Source organism: Mus pahari, chromosome 2 (assembly GCF_900095145.1).
Source record: "Mus pahari chromosome 2, PAHARI_EIJ_v1.1, whole genome shotgun sequence".
NCBI classification, from domain to species: Eukaryota; Metazoa; Chordata; class Mammalia; order Rodentia; family Muridae; genus Mus; species Mus pahari.
The window spans coordinates 143150514-143171218 of record NC_034591.1 but is presented as its reverse complement, the minus strand read 5'-3'; the positions used below and the strand labels follow the sequence as shown (position 1 = coordinate 143171218).

The window sequence follows — 20705 nt, the reverse complement described above, 5'->3', positions numbered from 1 at the left end:
ATGAAATGTGCGAGTGCTGACGAATGCTCACTAAGTGAGCAGTACGTATCTTACAGGCAATAAACGTTAATACTGATTTCAGAGGAGGGGTCTTTCTTCCCCAATTGCTCTGAGCCAGGCATGTGGCTGAAACCGAAGTCTTAGGGAATCGGCATCCCTGGCCACATTCTCTGCCCCAGTTCAGACTTTAGACTCTCTGCCCTCATTCTGGATTCAGGCTGAGCTCACCTAGTTTCTTAGATATTTGAACTCAGTGGGGAATAGCCTTTCAGATCTCACACAGCCTGTCCCGTTGCTTTTAAGGTGGCCTTGAGCCCGACACCGACCCTATATTGTCTCACCAAGAATGTCGCAGCCTCCTAAATGACTCCTCCATTCCTCATGGGGGACCACTTTGCTCCACGGAGCATGAAGCAGATGTAGCATTTAAAGTCCATCAGGCCAACAGCATCCTATGGATTTGTTTTTAACTGTCATTGTGGTAAAATACACATGGCATAAAATGTATATTGCATTTTATGTAAATTGCAAGTTTTGAGTCGAGTGGGCCTGACACACACAGGTTCCCACTGTTGTGTCGCCATCCTTAGGCTCCAGGCTTTTTCCATCTTCCCGGACTGAAACTTTGTACCCACTGAACAAAGACTTGCACCTGGCCTTCCCTTAGTCCCGCTTACTACATCCACTCTCTACAGTCTGAGAATTCTAGATACTTGATACAAATGGACTCTCCTATTGTCTTACCTCTCCTGGGTAGATTCCTCACCACCACCACCACTCAGCATAATGGCTTCAGAGTTTATCCAAACTGTAACTTGTATCAGAACACATTCCTTTTTTTTTTTTTTTTTTTTTGCCAAGGAGTCATATTTCATGGTGTGCCTCTACCACATCTTGTTTACCTATCATCCATAAATGGTCATTTGGATGGTTTTTCACCTATTGTCTGTTATCCCCACATCCCCTATTTTAAAGTTAAATAACCACTCTCCTCATTCCAAGACAGCCCAGGGGCCCTCCAGGGCACGTGTGTAATTGCTGTGTAATTGAAATGATGGGCTCACATCCTGTGTAAGAACATGGGTGCTCACAGGTGTGTTCCTGAGTGCTTCAGCCATGTGTCCATTTCCTTTAATGGGCTAGAAATTATCTTTATTAACTTGTCACAAACTCCTCAGGGGCTGTTTTAGGAAGTGGTAAAGGGTCTTGGTTAAGGCTGTGGGTTCTGAGGTCAGACCACATGGCCTTGCACCCTGATCCCACAACATATTAGCTTGACAGTGTATATGCTACTTAACTCTTGGATGCTCTGATTGTTGATGGGGATCGGGTAACTGCATTGACGTTTAAATGAGATAATCCGTGTGTCAGAGCTAGCATAGCATCTGATGCATTAGGAGCCCCCTAAACATTAGTTCAGGATAAAATTGAGGAGTTTGGCTGTTTGGTTGTTTGGTTTTGAGACAGAATTTCATTGATTAGTCCCTGCCCACAAGGAACTTACTATGTAGTCTGGGCTGGCTTTGAGTTCACAATGTACCTGCTTCAGCCTTTAAAAAAAAATTAATATTTATTCATTGTGTGTGCATACACACGTGCTTGTCTTAGGGTGCATGTGGAAGTATCTGAACAACTTTGTGGAATGAATTTTGTTCTGTTACCATGTGGATCTTGTGGACAGAACTCAGGTTTTCAGTTTTCATGGCAAACGCCTGTATTCATGAAGCCATCTTGCCCACCCTGCTTCAGTCTCTCTAGTTCTAGGCTCCAGGTCTATGTCTCCATGCGAGGGAATCCATGCTCAGAGCTTCCTTGGGAGTGGCTGAAGAGTAAGGTGAATATACCTGCTCCTGGGTTGGAATTCCCAGGAGCAGATGAGAGCAACCGTGGGAGCTACACAGAAGCCCTGCTCTCTTTGGTTCCCCTAGCGCTTCCTCCTTCTGCTGGACCATTATTGATGGGGTCAGCCTTGAATTTGGCCCTTCTCAGATCTCTTCTCTGCTGTCCCTTTCTTGCACTTGCTTGGCCACCGCTTAATAGGATGAACTTGGCACATGGGGGAGGCATTTGGAAGCCATCTGCAGTTCCTTCAGAACAGCGCTGTTGGGGTGGCAAGAGGGTGACTTCCCTGTTGCTTCTGCTTCCCTGGACCCCTCAGAGCTTCATGAACCATGCACCCAGTGATGAATCCCGCTTCATCTGGGGAACCTGAGCCCTCTGCCCAGGGTGAGCATAGCCAAGGGTTTGGCAATATTCGAGGCAGACCGTGATTTCTCCCTAAAGCTGGTAGAGCTGGTGAGAACAGAAGCTTCTCTGTTTTAGTCTCGATTTGACTAAAATTTCCCAAATATTTATCATCTCCTCTCATCCCTCCTTGCTGGTGTCAGCTTCTAGCTGGCTGTGTTGAGGCCAGGGGCTGTCTGTATTGCTCAAGCCTAGTGACTTGTTCTGGGAGATTCTCCCAGTGTGGCCGAAGCTGAGGGAAGGAACCAGGAAGAGCAGAGTCGGAATATGCATGACAGGACCTTTCAGCCTGGTCACAAAGCAGACGCTTCAGTGTGTGACCTTAAGCAGGCTTCTTACCCTCTGTGTCCACACCCTCGTTGGTAGGATGGGGTTAATAATAACTTGCCCTGCGGAGATGTGAGGAGGCACCAAGGGAATCTGTAAAGTGCTTAGCATAGCGTCTGGCACACTGAGGATGCGCTAAAAATGCAAGCTCCTTCTATTTTTATTGGCGAGTTTTATTTCTGCTGTTTCTAGCCTTCCTTCTTACACCTTCTCTCTCCTGGTAGCCCCGATGCTGTTAGCATTCCAGTGCCCTTGAACTTCGGCTCTATCTCCCACTAAAACCACTCCTGGCACAGGGTCTCATACAGTAGCCATGCCAGATTTCAAGGGTTGGATCTTCCAGGTCTGGGAAACTGGTCCTTTGTGTGGGGCATCCTCTCCTGACCTTGCTTCCCTGCTTGCTCTACCCACATTCCATACACCTGCTGAAGTTCTCCATTCAGTCTTTGTAATCATTCTCTACCTTGGGGGCGGAAAGGAAATGAAGGTTCATGGAGCCCTGTCTCATGCCAGGAGCTTTCGGGCACACTCATTATATTACCCACCCCTCACCCCCATGGACCATCATGGCGTGACTTGGGTTTCTTCAGAGAAAGAATGGAGGCTCCAACAGCAAGTAATAGGGAGGGTCACATGCAGATCGCAGTGCAGGACTTGGCTAAGCCTGTGCTGTCCCCACTTCCCAGTGCTGGGCATTGGCGATGACAGAGAGCACGCACGAGGGGACTGCCTAGGGCGAAAACCAGCATCTCAGCCGCTCTGTGTGCTGGATGTTGGGGACACTGGATGTTGGGGACACTGCGGGTGCTTTAGCTTGGTTACCCGAAGCTGTGCACACTAGCTGCGTCTCCCTCCTGGGGCTGTTGTTCATATTCCAGGAGGAAACACTCTGATTCGGTAAGCTTTGGCAAAGCACGTGTACGGGCATGGCAAATGTGCGTGAAAGCCAGCCAGGCTGGATGCTGCGCTGGGAGTTTGGCTTCTCTGACTCTGACTTCTCATCCTCTGAGCAGGGCTGGCAAGCCTTGCCGCGGCTTGATAACAGGGGTCTCTGCCTAGATGTGTGTTCATTTTTAACGTGGTAAAAGGCATATAGCCTAGACTGTGCCATGTGACCGTCTCAGGGCTCTTTGTTGTCGTTATTTGTCGGTTTAGTTTTTGAGATAGGGTCTCACATAGCCCAGGCTGACGTCTGACTTGCTGTGTAGCCAAAGATGACCTGCCTCCCAAATGTTGGCATTACATGCCTGTGCCACTGCTCTCTGCTCTCACTGTGACCCTTTTGAAGGTTGCAGTTCAGTCCTTGGTTCACTCATTGGGTTGTGAAATGATCCTACTGCCTTGTTCAACTTTTGCACCAGCCTGTAGTGCTGCTGGTCTTAGCTATTGTCTGTCTGACCTCCCCACTAATTTTTAGTCCTCCCTCCCCTAAACTTCATTCCTCCCTCCCCTAAGCTGTAGTCCTCCCTCCCCTAAATTTCAGTCCTCCATCCCCTAAGCTATAGTCCTCCCTCCCCTAAATTTCAGTCCTCTGTCCCCTAAACTGCAGTCCTTCTTCCCCTAAACTGCTGGCAACCACCTACCTGCTTTCTACTGGTGGTTCTGTAGCTCAATACCGCATGTGGTCCCTTGTGTCTGGCTTACTTCATTTAGATAACGTCCAGGTCTGTCCAGATAGAATAGTGTAAGTGTGCTTTGTCCTTTTATGGCTGAGTAATACTCCCTCATATGCATGTGCAGCATTATGTTGATAGATTCATCTGTCGATGGACATCCGGGTTGTTCTCCTTCCCCGAGACTTGTATAAGGAGAGCTGCTGTGTAGTGTTCGTGTGGGCACCTGACTTTGATTCTGTGGGGGTGTGCACCAAGATGGGGAAAGGGATGGATTATATGGGAACTCTGCGCTCTGCACAGCAAGAGGTAGTCAGGCTGTTTGCACAGTGGCTGTATCACCCTGGCTCCCACCAGCTGCGTGGGTGTGGGGGGGTTCCAGTTTCTCCGCATCCTTGCCAGCACTTGTTACTGTCGCTTTCTTCTTTTTCTCTTTCATTAAGGCGGCCCTAGGTGTGAGGCAGCCTTTCACTGTGGCTGGTTCTATTTCCCTGATGACTAATGACTCAGAGCAGTGTCCTGTGGTTTTAGTATTCTCCTTTTCTCTTGACCCAGTTCCGTGTTGCTTCCCCAGTCCACGCATACCTCTCCAGACTAGCTCCCAGCCTCTGGGTGGGTCTCCAGCCAGCCTGGGCGGGCAGCCCGGAGTTGGATACCCCACTTTTGGCTACTGGGAATGCTCCTTTGTCCCTTCTGGCCCCTTTGTCAGGTTCTTCTGACTGGGGGCTGGTCCTCTACTGCCCCCTCAGCCGCTTCAGGATCTTCTTCATCCCACTGGCTGTAGGCTTAGCCGTGTCCCGTTTGGCGGTTACTCCTTCAACGCAAGTTCTCATGAGGACCCTGGATGCTGGCACAGGGCAGTGATAGATCCACTAGGTTATTGCTGGCTCCAGCCTGAATGCCCCTGTCCCCTGGATTGTCCTGAGAGGCCCAGGAAGAGCCACATGTGCTTCCAGAGCCAGCAGCTGTTTCCTCTGAGTTTCCTAAACCACCATGATGTCCCCCCTACCCCTTCCCGACACTCTGTGTACAATGGTGGGTCCCCCCTGCCCCAGTCCACAGGTTTATGGTTTCAGGCCTATTTTTGACCATAGAATCAAAGCTGACCCCCTCCCCATGGAGGAATCCTCGGCAGGAATAAGCAGGTGGAAAAAGTATTTTGGGGCTCTGAGGGTTTATTCAGAAGCCCCTTCACCATCTGCTGATGACAGAGACTCTACCCACCATGGTCTCTTCCTCTGAGGCCTGTCCCCACCCCCCTTCTCCAGACCTAGCTGCCTCAACAGGCTTCTTCCACCAGGATAGGGTTGAGGCAGTGACACCCGGTACTCAATTTACTTAAACAGCCACGTGGCTGTTACAAGAAAAATTCCCTGCTGTGAAAGATATGCTAGCACCCGGGCAAGACGTGAGAGCCTCCATTCCCTGTGTAGCCTCCAATCATAGCGTCCTTCTGTGGGAGGTCACATGGGAAACTTGATGTGGATTGAGGATTCATTCTGATCTTCATCTCTCATCTCAGTGCCAAAAAGGCCATTTCAGAGTACGTGGTGGTGGGGTAGCTTTGTGAAAATAACTTGCTGAAGAGGAGGGGAGAGGAGAGGAGGCAGAACTGAGGGCTACCTGCTGAGTATCTTCCATGATAGAAGAGTGGCACTGACCAGCCACCCTGGTCAGTTCCTGGCAGGACGCTCACTGGCTCCGCAGTATAGACCTGTCCTGGGTTGTAGTTTCCTTAGCTACCTACCAATGGCATTACCTCTGCCATTGTGAGAGGTGATCCCTAGAGCTGCTCCCAGAAGGTGTCACATGAGGTTGGCCACCCTGACCTTGTTGGAGGTCAAGCTCCAGGCAAGTGCTTTCCTTCTTGTGCGAGCCAGTATTGACCTTGAGTCTCCATCCCCCATGCTGTGGCTAACCCAGAGCTAAACAAGTCACAGTGTTAAAAATAGCCTCACCCCTCACTTACATGTACAGCGGGGCTGTTTCTGCGGCGTGGATGGGTGATGGGTCGACACTGTCTTCCCAGTTACCCAGTTACCAAGGTACCAGTCACTGACATCTTAGTGTAAGTTAGTCTTGTAGATATTTTGGCCTCAGAAGGACCCATGTAATGATCCTTTTTTGTACCAATGGGGGCATGTTAACGTTTTAGGGAGGAAGGAACCTACCAGGCATCTGACACAGACATTAGGGGTGAACCAAAGCTCAGAACACACTATAGATCAGATTGTGTCTGTCATGCTGCTTGGATGGGCAATGCAGCCCAGGGTTCCAGAGGGCTCACTGTTTCTCTCAGGATAGCTGCTTCAGAGTTGACGGTCGCTTAGGTTTCAAGGCCCACAAGCAAACTGGAAGATAGATGGCCTTCTACAAGACAAGAGGGAAGGAGGCCTTGGGACAGTAGCAGCTAGAGCTCTTTTGAGTCCTTAGTCTTCCAAGGTGGGAAGATGGGTCTCTGAGGTCTAGGCCGAACTATGAGGCCAGCTGCCTAACAGGAGGGCAACCACTAGGGAACACGAAGTAGAGAAGATGGATGGGTGAACCAGTGACTGGGGCCCAGGGCAGAAGGATGAGGGAGGTGATGTGTGACATGGAAGTGACAGCGATGCTTGCACAGATGGGGGAGGGAGGGGCTGCTTGAAGACAAGTGTGCAGCCTGGGGGCCGCCTGGCTGTGGCGAGTGACAAGAAGAACAGCTGCAAGAAACCAGAGGAGGCGAGGAGGAAAGGCCACCCAGGACAGTAGCAATGGTCAGGACCAACATCTTGCTTTGCTGCCGATTCAGGCCAAGTGCCATTCCAGCCTTTCGGCCCTTTCTCCTAAGCCCTTGGATGGATATCCAGCAGCTCTTCTATTTGTGAGGGTGTTACACTTTTTTTTATCTGGCACTCACGACTCCTGTGTAGGTTCTACTTGTCTCTACCTAGTCTCAGTCTGGACTTGTTGGGGAGGGGGATACAGTCCCTGAGACTTCTTGGTGGCCTTGTTGTGGTGCCTGCTCTTCCATATGCTGGCCACTAGATGGCAGCAGGAAACCTGTTGGTTTCCCCCAGCAGGTTGTTTTATTCAATCTAGCTCTCCTGACCATGTGGCCCTCTGCCTCAGTCTCAAATCGCACATGTCATGGATGTTCATGGATGTTTCTAAGGCAAGGCTGAGTGAGATGAAGCCGCAGCAGTCTACTTTTGAGAAGTGGCTGTTTCAGGACATTGTCACAGCCTTGGAGGTGGCCTTTCAGCACCCTGCCTGCTGCCAAACCCTTTGTAGGGAGTTCCTGCTGTAGCCTGCACTCTAGCTGTGCATTGCAGGGCTGTGTGGGGCCCAGAAGCAGAGAACGGGGCTCTGAGGAAACGGAGACTGCCCACCTCCACTTCAGCTTGACAGCCTGTGTGGGTGGTGCTGGACATGGACAGAGGGGTCATGCCTGGGGCGGGGCTAGCCTGGGAAGAGCAGCGAAAGATCAAGGATGAGCTTTCCCACAGCAGGGACACACAGCATTAGCAAACTCCCTGGGAGCTCAGCTTGAGTTCAGAAATGGGTGGGGTCTGCCGATTTCATGGCCCATATACTCCCAGCAGCCCCCGGGCGGCGGGGCCGGCGGGCACAGTCCTCCATCCCACAGCTGGTCATATCCATGTGTAGCCTTAGATCTCTGCAGGGTAGTCCCACAGGGTGCCAAGCCACGCCCCATTTCAGGTTCAGCCTTCAGTGCTCTGAGTGTTTCTGGGTCTGCAGTTTTTGTCTGGCTCATGTGTCTTTCCTACAGTTTTGTGTCAAGGACCGGGCTGTCCTCTTGAGACCCATGGCATACTGGAGTCTCAGAGAGGTCAAGGGTATGTTCAACATTTCCAAGATAAAACGCTGAACTGGCCATTGATCCGGAGGCTGGGACATTTTTTATTCTTCCTGTAATGATCAGCTTTGCACGTGGCCGGGTTAGTGGGTGAAAGAGAAATTCTCACCAGGATGCCAGAAATGGGGACACGATCTGTCACTACCCCCACCTACTACCTCTAAGTACCCTACTAGTCTGTACCCCAAACTGTAGGCAGGGATGGGACCCTAGTTGCTCTGTGGAGATACCAGGTGGCCCCAGCTGCCAGAGCCTTCTGCTGGTCAGCGATGCTATGTAGGCATCTGGTAGGGAAAGGTAGTGTTTGGTGGTGTGTCTGACTGGCCTATTGAGCTAGGGTTGCTGCCCAGGCCCTATCCATGGTAGTTGCTCTCTCTGGGACCTCTTTTTAGGTGGCCTCCCATGTGGGAGCACTGTCCATGCTGGGGGCAATGGTGGCATGACTTTGGCTTTTCATGTGGGTATTTTTGAGGTTCCAGGCTGGGGTCCTAGGTCCTTGTGTAGGCATGCCTACTTTATCAGAGGTCCTCCATCTGTGTGAAGGACTCAGTAAGGAGTTCCTTGTACAGTTCTATTCCTGATCGCCAGTACACACCCTCAGATCCCAAGCCATGTCCTGACCTCCCGATGTCCTGGGTCCCAGCCCCTTCTTTTTGCTTCTTAGCTCTGTCTGCAGCCGGCTTTGTCACAGACACCCTCCACTGCCCTCCACAGGCTTTTTGATGGTGTCTGTGTCCACCCCGGCCTACCTGCATGTGGGCTCAGTGGAGCACCACCATGTGCTCCCATTTCAAAGGCTTCTGCTCTTCCCTCCCAGCCAGCCAGCCAGCCAGCCAGCTTGGCTGCGTTAGGCCTCCTTCCAAGCCTCCAACATCCTGCTTGGCTTGTGTCCCCCCAACTCCAGCTGCAGCTTCCCTGTTGTGCTTCTGGCAGAAGGCTGGGGTTTGTGTGGGGGGGTTCCTTCCCCTTGGCCTCTCTTCTCCCTATTACATCAGCTTACAGCCAAATACCCCTGGGGTCTGGTAAGGGAGGGTTTTTCATTAATTTTTTTTCCAATGGAAATAGTTCCACCACTTGTCAGAGGGATGTTTGCATGCATCTCTTTAGTGGGGTTGGCTTCCTCCCCCTTTTCTTTCCCAGCCTCTTAGATGCTCTTGAAGTGGGCAGCTTTGTTTCCTTAGCCGAGCTGGGCTGGGCTGGGCTGGTGAGGAGGAGAGTTTGGGTCGCTGAGCCCACCCTTAGGTATCTGGGTCCTGACTGTCCTGCTCACTGGCTGTGTGACTTTCAGGATAGCACTTACCCTCTCTGGGCCTCTCAGTCCTTCATTGGTCCTGTGCTGGTGGTGAGGGGTAGTTCTTGGTGGTTCTCTGGCTTCTGGCTTTGGTATTGTGATTGTATCGGATTGGCCCTTGTTCCGGGGTCTAGAGCTGCAAGAGGTCCCGGAGGTGTGCACACCTGTGGTGGATCACAAATACACGCCCTCTGTGCTCAGGAGGCAGTGGAGCCTAGGGCCTGGCCAAGAGTGAGCAGGTCTCTGGCTGGTTCCCCTTGGCCACATCAGGGATCCCTGAGTGGGAAGAAGCCCTCTGCCTCTGTTGTAGCCAGCAGACCTCCTCCTGGCCGCTCCCCTCTGTTCCTTCTTCTCTTTGCCTCCCTTTCTCCTACCCTGCTCCCCATGCCCTGCCCTGGTTGATGGCTCTGAGTCACCAGCGCCATAGGTGGGTAGGTCCCTGTCCTGCTCTTCTCTACTGTCACCGGGCTCTCAGCTCAGCACCAGGCCTGACTGCTGCTGACCTGAGAGGGGAGCCCCTCTAGGCCCTTAGGCCCAGAGGTAAGCCCACCCCCTCCTGCCCAGGCCCCACATCTGGCCAAGGGCTCAGTTTTCCCAGCTGTAAATTGCCTCCCGCTGCCCCTTGGCATCTTCTCAGGTTTCAGCTTCATGGTCCTTTTTCTTTCTGAGGGGGTGGGGGAGCGTCTAGGGAAGGAAGGTTCCGCGAGCTGTTTTCTCCCTCCGCATGTGTGAGGCTGAGGAGACAAGCCTTGGCCCAGGCTTGGGTGAGCTGGCGTTGTTGTTTTTTTTTTTTTTTTTTTTATTTCTTGAAGCCATTTCTGTATTTTGTCTTTTCTTACAAAGTTAGCAACCTCTGGTGTAAGGAAGAATAATAAGTCCTGTGAGGGGAACCTGCCTGTCATCTTTGTGTGTTCCCAGCATCTAGACAGTNTTTTTTTTTTTTTTTTTTTTTTTTAAATCAGGTAGCAAAGTAGCAATCTGTTTGAGTTAGATTCCAAGCACACCCCCAAGAAGCCAGCCTTAGTGTATGGTGTCTCTATGGTGGTGGGAGGGTCTTCTGTAATCTGTAGCCTGGCTTGCGGTGACTTGGAGATGCTGGCCTTCCCCCACCTCTGTTTTCCCCCTGCACCTTCTTGGCATATCCCTTAATCTAATGTTTAACCACAGGGATCATCTTGACTCCCTGTGCCCTTCAGGTGGCTGTGCTTCCCCTCACAACTGCCGAATCTCTGGCTCCTTCAGGTGACATGTGGGGCTCACGCCCTGGCTCTATAGATGCCAGCTGGTTGCCTGGGCCGGGCCCTTGCTGCAGATTTTGCCCTTGCATTGCCATGGCTCTTGATTCTCCTCCCTTCATGGGGAAAGTCTGGTTATTTGGACCACAGAAGGGTAGACGTCTCAGGGAGCCACCAGCACTGTCCGGGAGTGGATGTCACCAATTGGCCACGGTATTTTTCTGGTTGGTTTTCTGGGGCGGCTCTGGATTAGCCTTGGTTTCAGGTATCTGGCATCAAGGGAACTCTCTGGGGGTGCTGTTGAACTCTCTTGGGGTGCTGTTGCAAACAGAGGCCTTGTCTTCTGGAGCAGAATACAGGGCAGTGAGGGTGTTGTAAACATCTTTAGAATCGCAAGTGGTAAGAAGTGTGTCCATCCTAGGCTTTGGGGCTCTGGGTCAACCCAGGGGAAAAAAGCTTGCCTTTTTTCTTTTTTCTTGGGCTAAGAAAGTGCTGCCCCTGGCACCCCCTCCTGCCTAGGCACAGAAAGAAGCCCTGAATAGGAAGGGCTTCTGGGGAGACAATGCTGGACTTTAGATCTGGTATAGGATGTTGAGGAGATGGAGCAATTCACACATTGAAGGGCCAGAGTCAGTTTTGGACTATTTGCAGGTGTGTGTGTGTGTGTGTGTGTGTGTGTGTGTGTGTGTGTGTGTGAAGAAGGTAGGTCTTGGAAATGAGAAATGAGAAGGGTATTCAGGAGCTTACGGTGTGAGACCCCATGGAGGTTTTAGGGTGAAGCGCAGGAGGACCTAGAGCAAGTCTTTATGTCAACCGAGTAAATGGTGCTGTGAAGGCTGAGGCAGGCCAGTCGGAAGTGATGGGATGCATGTTTGTGTTACGTCAGTGGAGGTCAAAGGGGACCCAGGAACCTGTGCCAGAGGCCCAAAGGGCACCATGGGACTCAGTAGACACTTCACCAAGGTCTTTGGGGTCCTGACCAGAAGAATGGGCTGAAGTTTACTTTAATGAGGTGACCCCCATTCACTTAAAACTAGCTCCCCAGTGCCCAGACTTTTCTAGCCCTCTGAGCCGTGGGTGCCCACAGGGGCATCTGAATGTGAGCTGGCTCCTCCTCTGAGCACAATTTCAATGGCTTTTCCAGCAGGTCCCCTTCACTTCCATCATGGCGGCAGTGATGGACTCTGCTCACCTCTGTGCTTTGAGGATGCTGTGTGTCTTGGTGCCACTCCCTTCTCCCTGTCCCCCTCTGCTACCAGGGCCCCTTTGTCTCTGAGGAAGCCTGGTGTGACCCTATCACCCTTTCTGTTGCTTCTGCCGCTCCATTGACCCTGGCCCTCATTTGCTTCTGGCTTTCATAATGGTGGTGCGGGCCAGCCCATGTGTTTTGAGCAGAGGCAGGCCTGTGGGATTTGGCCTGGTGTCTGAGTGCTTATACAGCCCAGGGCGAGTGGTCTGGCTGTATCCTCTAGATCAGGTCCCTCATCTGTAGCTCCAGCCTGGCTCCACTGTGACCTGGGGCCTTTCTTCCTTTCCTGTCTGTGGGAGCAGTGCCTCGCTTGAAGCCACTGCTTTGAATAGGGAGCTGCCTAAGGCTGAGACAGAGCGGGTCACCTGCTCTGAAGGGGACTGTGACAGTCACTAGTAGAGCTCATGGCTTCTCCCCTTGCCTACTTGGCTAGGAGGTGAATAACGGGGTTTGGTGCTCAAGGCTTTCTTGTAGGGGAGCTCCCAGGATTCCCTCCGACATACATGCCTTTGGACTGAGGCGATTGCACAGAGGGGAGGCCCTTTTAGTCTCACTTAGCAGAGTCTGAGAGCTATCATCTGCCTGCTCTTGCTGGGTTGGTGTAGCCCTGGCTGCTAGGCATGGGGTAGCCCTAGCTATAGGGACCCAGCCCTGGCTGCAGGGACCCAGCCCTGGCTGCAGGGGCCCAGCCCTGGCTGCAGGGGCCCAGCCCTGGCTGCAGGGGCCCAGCCCTGGCTGCAGGGGCCCAGCCCTNCCCAGCCCTGGCTGCAGGGGCCCAGCCCTGGCTGCAGGGGCCCAGCCCTGGCTGCAGGGGCCCAGCCCTGGCTGCAGGGGCCCAGCCCTAGCTGCAGGGGTCCAGCCTTGACTGCTTCTGTACTCTCCCTCGCCTGTCCCATTCTTTCATAGTGGAGCACACTACAGCACAGACTGCCCTCCTGGTGTGGGGTTCTTCTCTTTGCTGTGTTCCAGCCCTGCTTTCATGGAACGCAGTAGGGGTCTGGCTGCTTCCCCCTGTGCAAGCCACTCCAGCCTTCTTCCCCCTCCCTTTCCTGAGAGGGCATGAAGCTGTTCCCAGGCTGCTCCTAGCTGTAGGAAAGGGGCTGTGGGATGAAAGGTGATATATAAATGTAAGGTGATGATTATTTATTTGACAGGGACAGCTGCCCGTGGTGAAAAATGTAATCTAGTAATCCTTGTGTGAAAATCGGATCTGTGGCTCAGCAAGCTGCCTCAAACAGCAAAAAGGCCATTTTCTCTCTCTCCAGTTCCTTACCCCCACCCGTCCCCACCAACCATGCTCGCTTCCAAAGTTCCCAAGCTCTTGTAGCCTGGTAGCACGTCTGCAGATGCATGTAACATGCGTATGTATGCATACATTATGCATCCTGCTGCTCATGCATTGCATATATATGGCACATACTCTGTGCATCTTGCTTCTTTTGGTTGTGGTTAGCAGTCTATCAAGGCTTTTAAGCTTTCCTACTTATAACTTCTTTCCACCAGGGAAAGTTTTTTTAGTTTTGTCATTTTTTTTTTTTTTTTTTTTTTTTTTTTTTAACATGATCCTGAGCACATAATATATAAATCAACCATTTTCTGGCAATGAGTGATAAATTTGTTTAAAGATGATTTTTTAATATATATATTTTATCATTTATTAAAGACACTAGCAAATTTGCATACTAATGAGGTGGACGAGCGTGTATGTTTTCACAGAAAGAATTACATCTTGGTGGAATATTTGATGCTGCAAGACAGAGAGCATCTTCAGTGTTTTTCAGAGTTGATCGATATTTTGATTTAATGATCGTCAATGGTGAGAGTGCTGCCTCACACAGATACATAGCACGAAACCAGCAGAAGTCTGTTGAGGCCTATTTGAGGAACTGTTGGAAATTCTAAACCAAAATCCGCTTTACAATTTTTTATGACACTCAAGGCAGCAACTCCAAGAGTAATTTTTAAAAACCAAACATTCATAATGCAACACAATCCAAAAGATATGCTGATTTGATTCTTGGGCGCCGAGGAGTGACTGTCGGAAAACATGCAAAGCCTTTGTTTTCCGTAATCAAACCATTATGTTTCTGTAAGAGCACACAGTGTCGTATGTAGCACGCAGGGTCTCTGCTCTCAGCAGGGATGCTGCAGGCTGTGTTCATTGGTGGTGTGTGGTGTGGCGGGTCACGTCCCAGTCCCATGTTCAGAACCAAGGCTGCAGGGAAGTCACATGGTGCGCCACAAGTGAGCTCCACCAGAATCAACTCGGGTATAGACTTCACTTTGGATTAGTGTTCGGTCACTGTGAATTTAGATAGAAACTTTTTCAGCCCCCGTAATGTTCATTTACAGGTGGGATTCAGTCACAGCCCGTCGTTTAAGAAGCCTGACTTTCTGTGACTTTGAAAGCCAAGGCGTTAATGGTGCAGTATTGCTAACTAACCCCACCCTGATTTGAACGTCTCTTCGCACAGACATCCTTTCTTGCTCAGGCTTGCACATTGCATTTAGTTGTTGGGTCTTTTTTGGTCCCAGCCTGCATCAGGCTTTCCTTGTCTCCATCGCCGCGGCAGGCTGAGAGGCCTGGCTGTCTCGATAGACACTGTCACTTTGAGTGTTTCCTTATGATAATATTAAAATAATACATTTTGGGCACATCCCCACAAGACTGACACTGTCCTCCTTGGAGCACAGTGTCAGGGGACTTCCATGAAGCCCGTGTGTGTTATTACTGTTGATGTCACCCTTGAGGAGGAGGCAGTGCCATTCAGAGCCCGTGCTGTAGAGCTATAATTTTTTCTCTGAAATTAATAAGTGTTTGGAGGAGCGGATACTTCTGACACTAGACAAATACCCAGTTGTTCCTTGGACATTCACCCACTAATTTTAGCTAATGTGTCAGCCGTGTTGCTTGCTACAGTGATGTTTGTATAAGTGTAATTTTCTGTTTACTTCATTGTTCTGCATTTATTAATTGTAATTCTAGAAGGAACTGTCTTCTCCCACTTAGTTATTCATTCACTTAGTTATTCTTATCATTACAGGCTCATATATATATATATATATATATATATATATATATATATAAAACACAACAAAAAGCTCAGACAAGTGATACATAATAAATATGACATTTATTCTGTGTATCCTGGCTGAATAGTTGCTTACTTTGTTCCAGTTGTTCTTGCTAGAGTTATTGAGACATCCTTCAGTTGGCGCCTGTGACCTTTTGAACCAACATGGTTCCTACCTTTTTATGTTTAAAGCATTGTTTATAGTCAGGCGCTACAGAAAACTCTAGCTCTTGCCCTGTCCCTGGAACCAGTCCCTTCTGTAAGGATTCCTATTTCTGCTGGAGATTGGTGTTTTGGAACCCTGACTTAGTTGCTGCTCTCAAGAGCCCTGGCTCCTGTTAGAGAAGGATGTTTGGAAAGCAGGATGCAGGCCCGGACTTGCTCATGGATGCCAGGGTCTCGCTGCTTCCAGGGCTTCCAAGAGAACAGGGCTGAGAGACACATGGCTGCCAACAAGGCCATGCGTGTATCTATATTTATTTCTATTTATATTGTTAAAATTGTGAGTTTGTGCTGATTTTTAATTGCTTTTCATTTGGCAGCGTTGCAGCTGGCGAAGACTTGGGAAATCAAATCCAAGCTGTCCCCTCTCAGAGGAGAGTGACTGAGGGGATCCAGCTCAGGTGACCCAGGCAGGCAGTCAGAGGTAGGTCTGGGGCTGGAGCTTGGTTTTCTGAATACCTGCTGTATTGGGTACATTTCTATTGTTGTGATAAAACACCACATCCAAAGCAACTCATAGAAGGAAGGGTTTGTTTGGCTCATTGTTCCACAGGGATAAGAGTCTATCGCCATAGTGGCTCAGACATGTAGAAACAGACAGGTACGATGGCAGGAATGGCTGAGAGCCCATGTCTCATATTGCAAGCAAAGAGAGAAAATTTGACATGGTGCAAGGTTTTAAACTTACAAAACCTACTCCCGGTGACATATTTCCTCTAACAAGTCCATATCTATACCTGGCCAAGCAGGACCACCAAGTAGGGAGTCAAGTATTCAAATGCCTGAGAATATGGGGCACATGTTATTCAAACCAACCCTACCTGACATCTTTTGACAGCAAACGAATGTAGTATACTGAACAGTGTCCCCATCTGCATGGATATCTGCTTGGAGCCTGTATGCTTTTCTCGTTTGGAATAAGGATCTTTACTGATGTAATCAAGCTAAGATGAGATCCTCTAGGGTTGGTCATATTGGGATAGCTGATGACTAGTGTTCATCTAAGAGAGAAATTTAGACACCGAGATGCAGGGAGACTGACGTTTGAAGATGGAGGCAGAGAGGAGTGATTTGTCTGCCAAGGGCTGCCAGCTCCATCCACATCTGAAAGAACAGGGAAGGAGGCTATCCCAGCAGTCTCAGAGGCCTGGCTCTGTGGCCCTCTTGGCTGTCTAGAACTGTGGGGCGGCGTGAATTCTGTTGTTTCAGGTGTTAGGTGATGAAGGACCTCACGAAGCAAAGCACCTGATGGGAATTGCTGTCCGTCCTCTGCAGATAGGAATATTCACTTTCATCGAAAGATGGTGGGTGTGATGCCCCATCTTCTCAGGCAAATGAACGCTTAGATAGCTGGATCCCCAGTCCTCTCAGTGACTGTCCTTTGTGAAGTCCTCAACCAGGGGTTCCCTGGGCTGTGCTCTGAGAACAAGACTTTGTGAGTGTGTGGTTCTGCATGCCAGGGCACCCCTGTAGTGATGTTTGCATCTGGGCAAGAGGAGGATACAAAGGGCTTCGATTGTGAACAGCACCTTCTGAAGGTCCTCATCCGCTGTCCCTCTTCCCAAACCTTAGCACTCTGAAGCTGGTTCCTGCACCTTGTGGCAACGCTCCTCGCGTCACACATCCACATCATTCCTCAGTTTCTCCCTGTGCCCTTTCATGAGCACAGCCTGGGGCACCCTTTGCTGTGTGGTGCGTAGGTCCCTCTGTGCTCAGGACCTCTGGTCACTCTCCTCCAGGCTGAGCATGGCTCCAGGCTCTCCTGTCGTGGCTGCAGTAGCTTGTCCTTCCACGATGCCCTTGCCTGCCATGGCTCACCTGGCAGTTCTCTTACTTGGAGGTGGCCTTTTAATGTCAGCTTGTTCTGACTCACAGATTTGATTGAGCACTTCTGCAGGATAGAGGCCATGGTTTACCTCAAAGATGCTCTACTTAGATTGATATGTGTTGTCTTTATGTTAGGGGGAAGGGGACAGAGGAACACCCACATCAGCATATCTTGTTGCCTCTGGGGTAGAAGACTCTAAGCTATGTAAGGGGAAATTGAGACCTAAAAAAAAAAAAAAAAAAAAAAAAAGCAAGCTGCTCTCTTGCCATCCCACATCCCGGTAGCACATTCACAGCAAGGGCAGGCAGGGTAGGGACCAGGTGTCTGTGGCCTCCCAGCAGGACTCTGCCAAGATCATCCTGTCCTGCTCCTTGCTCGTTTCTCTGTCCAGATGGCTGGGGGAAGGCATGGCTGGCATCAGCTAAGGTGATGTATGACCAACTGGGGCCAGAGCAGAAAGGACCCAGACTATTAGGGGTGTCAGGCTGGGAAATCGGAAATTAAAGGCTGGAGCCATGGCCAGCAGGACCTCCCCCTGGTGTAATATTCCGAGATCACCTGCAGTGGGCTTCGTTACCAAGGGTTCATGGGAGGGAAGGCCTGTTGGCAGGCCTTGGAGACAGATGGCTGCCGGCTCCAGCCCAGTCCAGGAATGAACCTTTGGGCGCTCAAGGCCTCCAGGACTAAGCATAAGAAACTTTTCTCTACTCTGAAGCCATATTTCCCCCACCGCCACGGCCTTGGCAAGCCACATCCCCTCTTGGATCTTAGTATTGTCATACGTAAAGAAAGAATTTTCGAATTGTAAATGAAGAAAATATCTAATAAAAAATTATTTAAATAAGAAAAAGAAAAGAAAAGAAAAGAAAGAGAGAAAGAAAGAGAGAGAGAAAGAAAGAATTTGGACAAGAAGATTTTTCAGTGTCTCCCGACCTCACAATAGCCTAGATTATGACCTATAGTCATTTAGGGTTGTAGCTAATAGTCAAAGAGCAGGCCAAGGAGCCCATTGGAGAAGGACGGCCTCAGAGAGCAGAGGTGGGGAGGCTTTATGGAGATGGGGGTCTGTGGACAGGAAGAAGAAAGGGACTTTCCCTGTCTCTTGTCCTTGGCATTGCCTTTTACATTTGTCATCTGTCCACCACCCTCCATCTTCTTACAGGCGGTCATTAAGTGCCTACTGTGTTAGACACACAGCTGTGAGGAAGACAGGCTTTAGACAAAACTGCCGCACGTGTAATTAATAATAACCAGACTCAAAAAAGTTCAGGTGTCTCTGTGCACTACCTTGCTGCCTTGGTCTTTGCTTCCCTCTCCTCTCTTGCATCCTCCATGCTGCAGCCTAAAGCCAGGCAGGGCGTGGATCATTGCTGGACAGCAGGAGGTGGTACCCTGGACAAGATGCAGACCTTGAGCTAGGAAAGGCCAGGAGTCTGTCAGGGGCTGGAGAGAATGTCAGGCATCTCATGCGTCCCAAAAATGAAGTGAGCTATGACAGCTGTCTGCTGTGTCCTGAGGGGTGTGGGAGCCAGAGACCCTTAGTAAAGAGGGTGGTCGGTGAGCCTGCAAGACTCTGAACCCTGGGGACTTCTCACCCTTCAGGGCTGCCACGGTCCCATTCTCTCTGTGTGTGAGCTACCTCGGAGATTTTTGGCCCTGTGGAGAGCATCTTGTGGCACGTTGCCACACCCATAGAAGTGTTCTCTGTTCTGCATGTCTGGGGCTGTGGTTTGTCTCTGACTGCGTGTTGAGAGCATTTACAGTACATCTAATGTGCCCGAGGAGCTGATTGTTTTAAAAAAAATTTCATCTGCTTTCAGTTAATAAAGTGTAAACGTAACTGGCCACCTGCTTCAGTGGATGCCGTCCTAGATGGCCATGCTGCCCTGCACTGGCTCACCTGTGGTGTGAGGTGCCTTCAGAGATGTGTATTTATTGCTAGAGTGTACGTATACGGGATGACAAAGGAATAGACGCACTTGGGAGATGGTGTGGCATGGGGCATAGTACGAGGGCCTCATCTATGTGGGAGATGCTAGCCAGGCAGGCCATTACAAGGGGACTCTTGGAAGAAAGATCTGCCTCTGTGGTCTTGACTGAATGAATTGATCACCTTGGAGGGAATGAGCCCAACTTCGGAGCAGTCATTCAACAACTGGGAAAACCCAGGCCTACCATATGGTAGGCAGGCATGAGCACACTGTCCTGATCTCAAGAGCTACTCCATGGGAGCCTTCCTTGGCACACACGAGGACTGGCAATTGAAGCCAGAGAGGAGCTGATATTTGGTTCTAAGTCTGTAAAGATTCCCAGGTTTGATTTGTGACAGGGCCATGCCTGCTAACCCCCATGTCACCATCCATTCACGTTGCAAGGCAGTTGCATCGCCATCTACCTTCCAGCCTGAAAAGGGTCCTGGGTTTGTCCTCCATGGCCTGGGGTTAGCTGGTGAGTGGGAGGGATAGGGGTGGGGTGCAGGATCTCTCATAGGGCTGCTGCTCCAGGGTCCTAGACATGTAGCCTTATTCCTGAGTGGCCTCATTCTCTGTGGAATCCACAGACACCTGCCTGGCTGTGAAGGACCAGGAGGGATTGGGGAGCAGGGTCAAAATGGAGTCGAGTGCTCACATTCCATCCTTAAGGAGAAGTGTACAGATGAGACCCTTGCCTCCTTCCTCTCCAGTGCCGGCTGGGTCTCTGCCCAGCCAGGGGAAGGGCCCTCCCTCAGTCCAGCTGTTGTGCACCCCGGCCCCTCCTCCACCGCTGCAGCTGTCCTGGCTCCATCAATCTCAGCCAAGGCTGGGGTGGGGGGAGGGGGGACAGGGAGAAGAGGGGCCTCTTGCATGTGTCTGGCTGAGGTAACTGGCTCCTGCTTCTAGGGGAAGTGTCTCCAGAGGGAGGAGGTGTCAAGGGTTTTCTCACCCTGGCTCTTGGGTAAATCATGGGATGCAGGTTGCTCAGCTTTTAGCCTCATGGAATTTGTTTTTTCTGGGAGGTCAGCTCTCCCTTTGAAAGAAAATGTGAACATGCAGCGTCTCCCTTCATCTCCTGCCTCTTTGGGGCTTGGCACGCTCTCTCAGCGTTGCTTAGATTGTCATGAGTAGATGAGTGAAATGGTTGGCGAGGAAAGGTCTGGGGCCTTTGTTCCTCTTGGCCTACTGGCCCAAGTTGGTGAGACTGTGTGTGACGGTCAGATGTAGGTGTGTGGCCTGCAGGACAGGAACATTTTGTCCCAGCCTGCACAGTGTCAGAGAGATACCTCACAGCACCAGCATCGTCTGCGCATCCTGTTCTGTTTCCTAAAATTTTTCCTTGAAGACCCTGAAGGACCTTATGTTCTCTCTCTGAACTCAAGGGCAAGATGAAAAGAGCAAGAGAGGTCTTTCCTGGCCAGACCTCACTGTGCCTACCCACAGTGTGGGGGAAATGTGGCCATCAGCTCCACTCCAGCAGGCAGCAGCATCTCGGGGTAAGAGGTTGACCCAAGGCCTCTGGAAGAAAGGCTGTAGGAGAGAAGCATTCATTTAGTTTCACCTAGCCCAAACGCAGGTCGGAACACGGCTGTTAGTCAAGGAAGAGACAGCAGTGACTCCAGGCCTGGCGCTGAGTTAGAGACATCTGGGAAGCTTGTCAATAATTCAGATTCCCGGGCCTCTGTCCCAGAGCCTCTGAGTCTGCAACCTGCATCTTGAAAAATGTTGCTGATGGTTTGCATGCAGAGACAGGTTGGGCTGGGCCAGCTGTCCCACCTCTCAGGAGGATCCTC

General features: G+C 50.6%; 1 protein-coding gene across 3 annotated transcripts in view; it reads left to right on the top strand.

Moving 5' to 3' along the window:
* Positions 1-20705, top strand: part of Tspan9 (tetraspanin 9) — a 181802-nt gene that overhangs the window by 42648 nt on the left and 118449 nt on the right. For all 3 annotated transcript variants that reach the window (XM_021190830.1, XM_029535449.1, XM_029535448.1), the window contains exon 2: positions 15432-15535. The gene's annotated coding sequence lies outside the window, so the exon portion shown is untranslated. The remainder of the gene's footprint in view (positions 1-15431; positions 15536-20705) is intronic.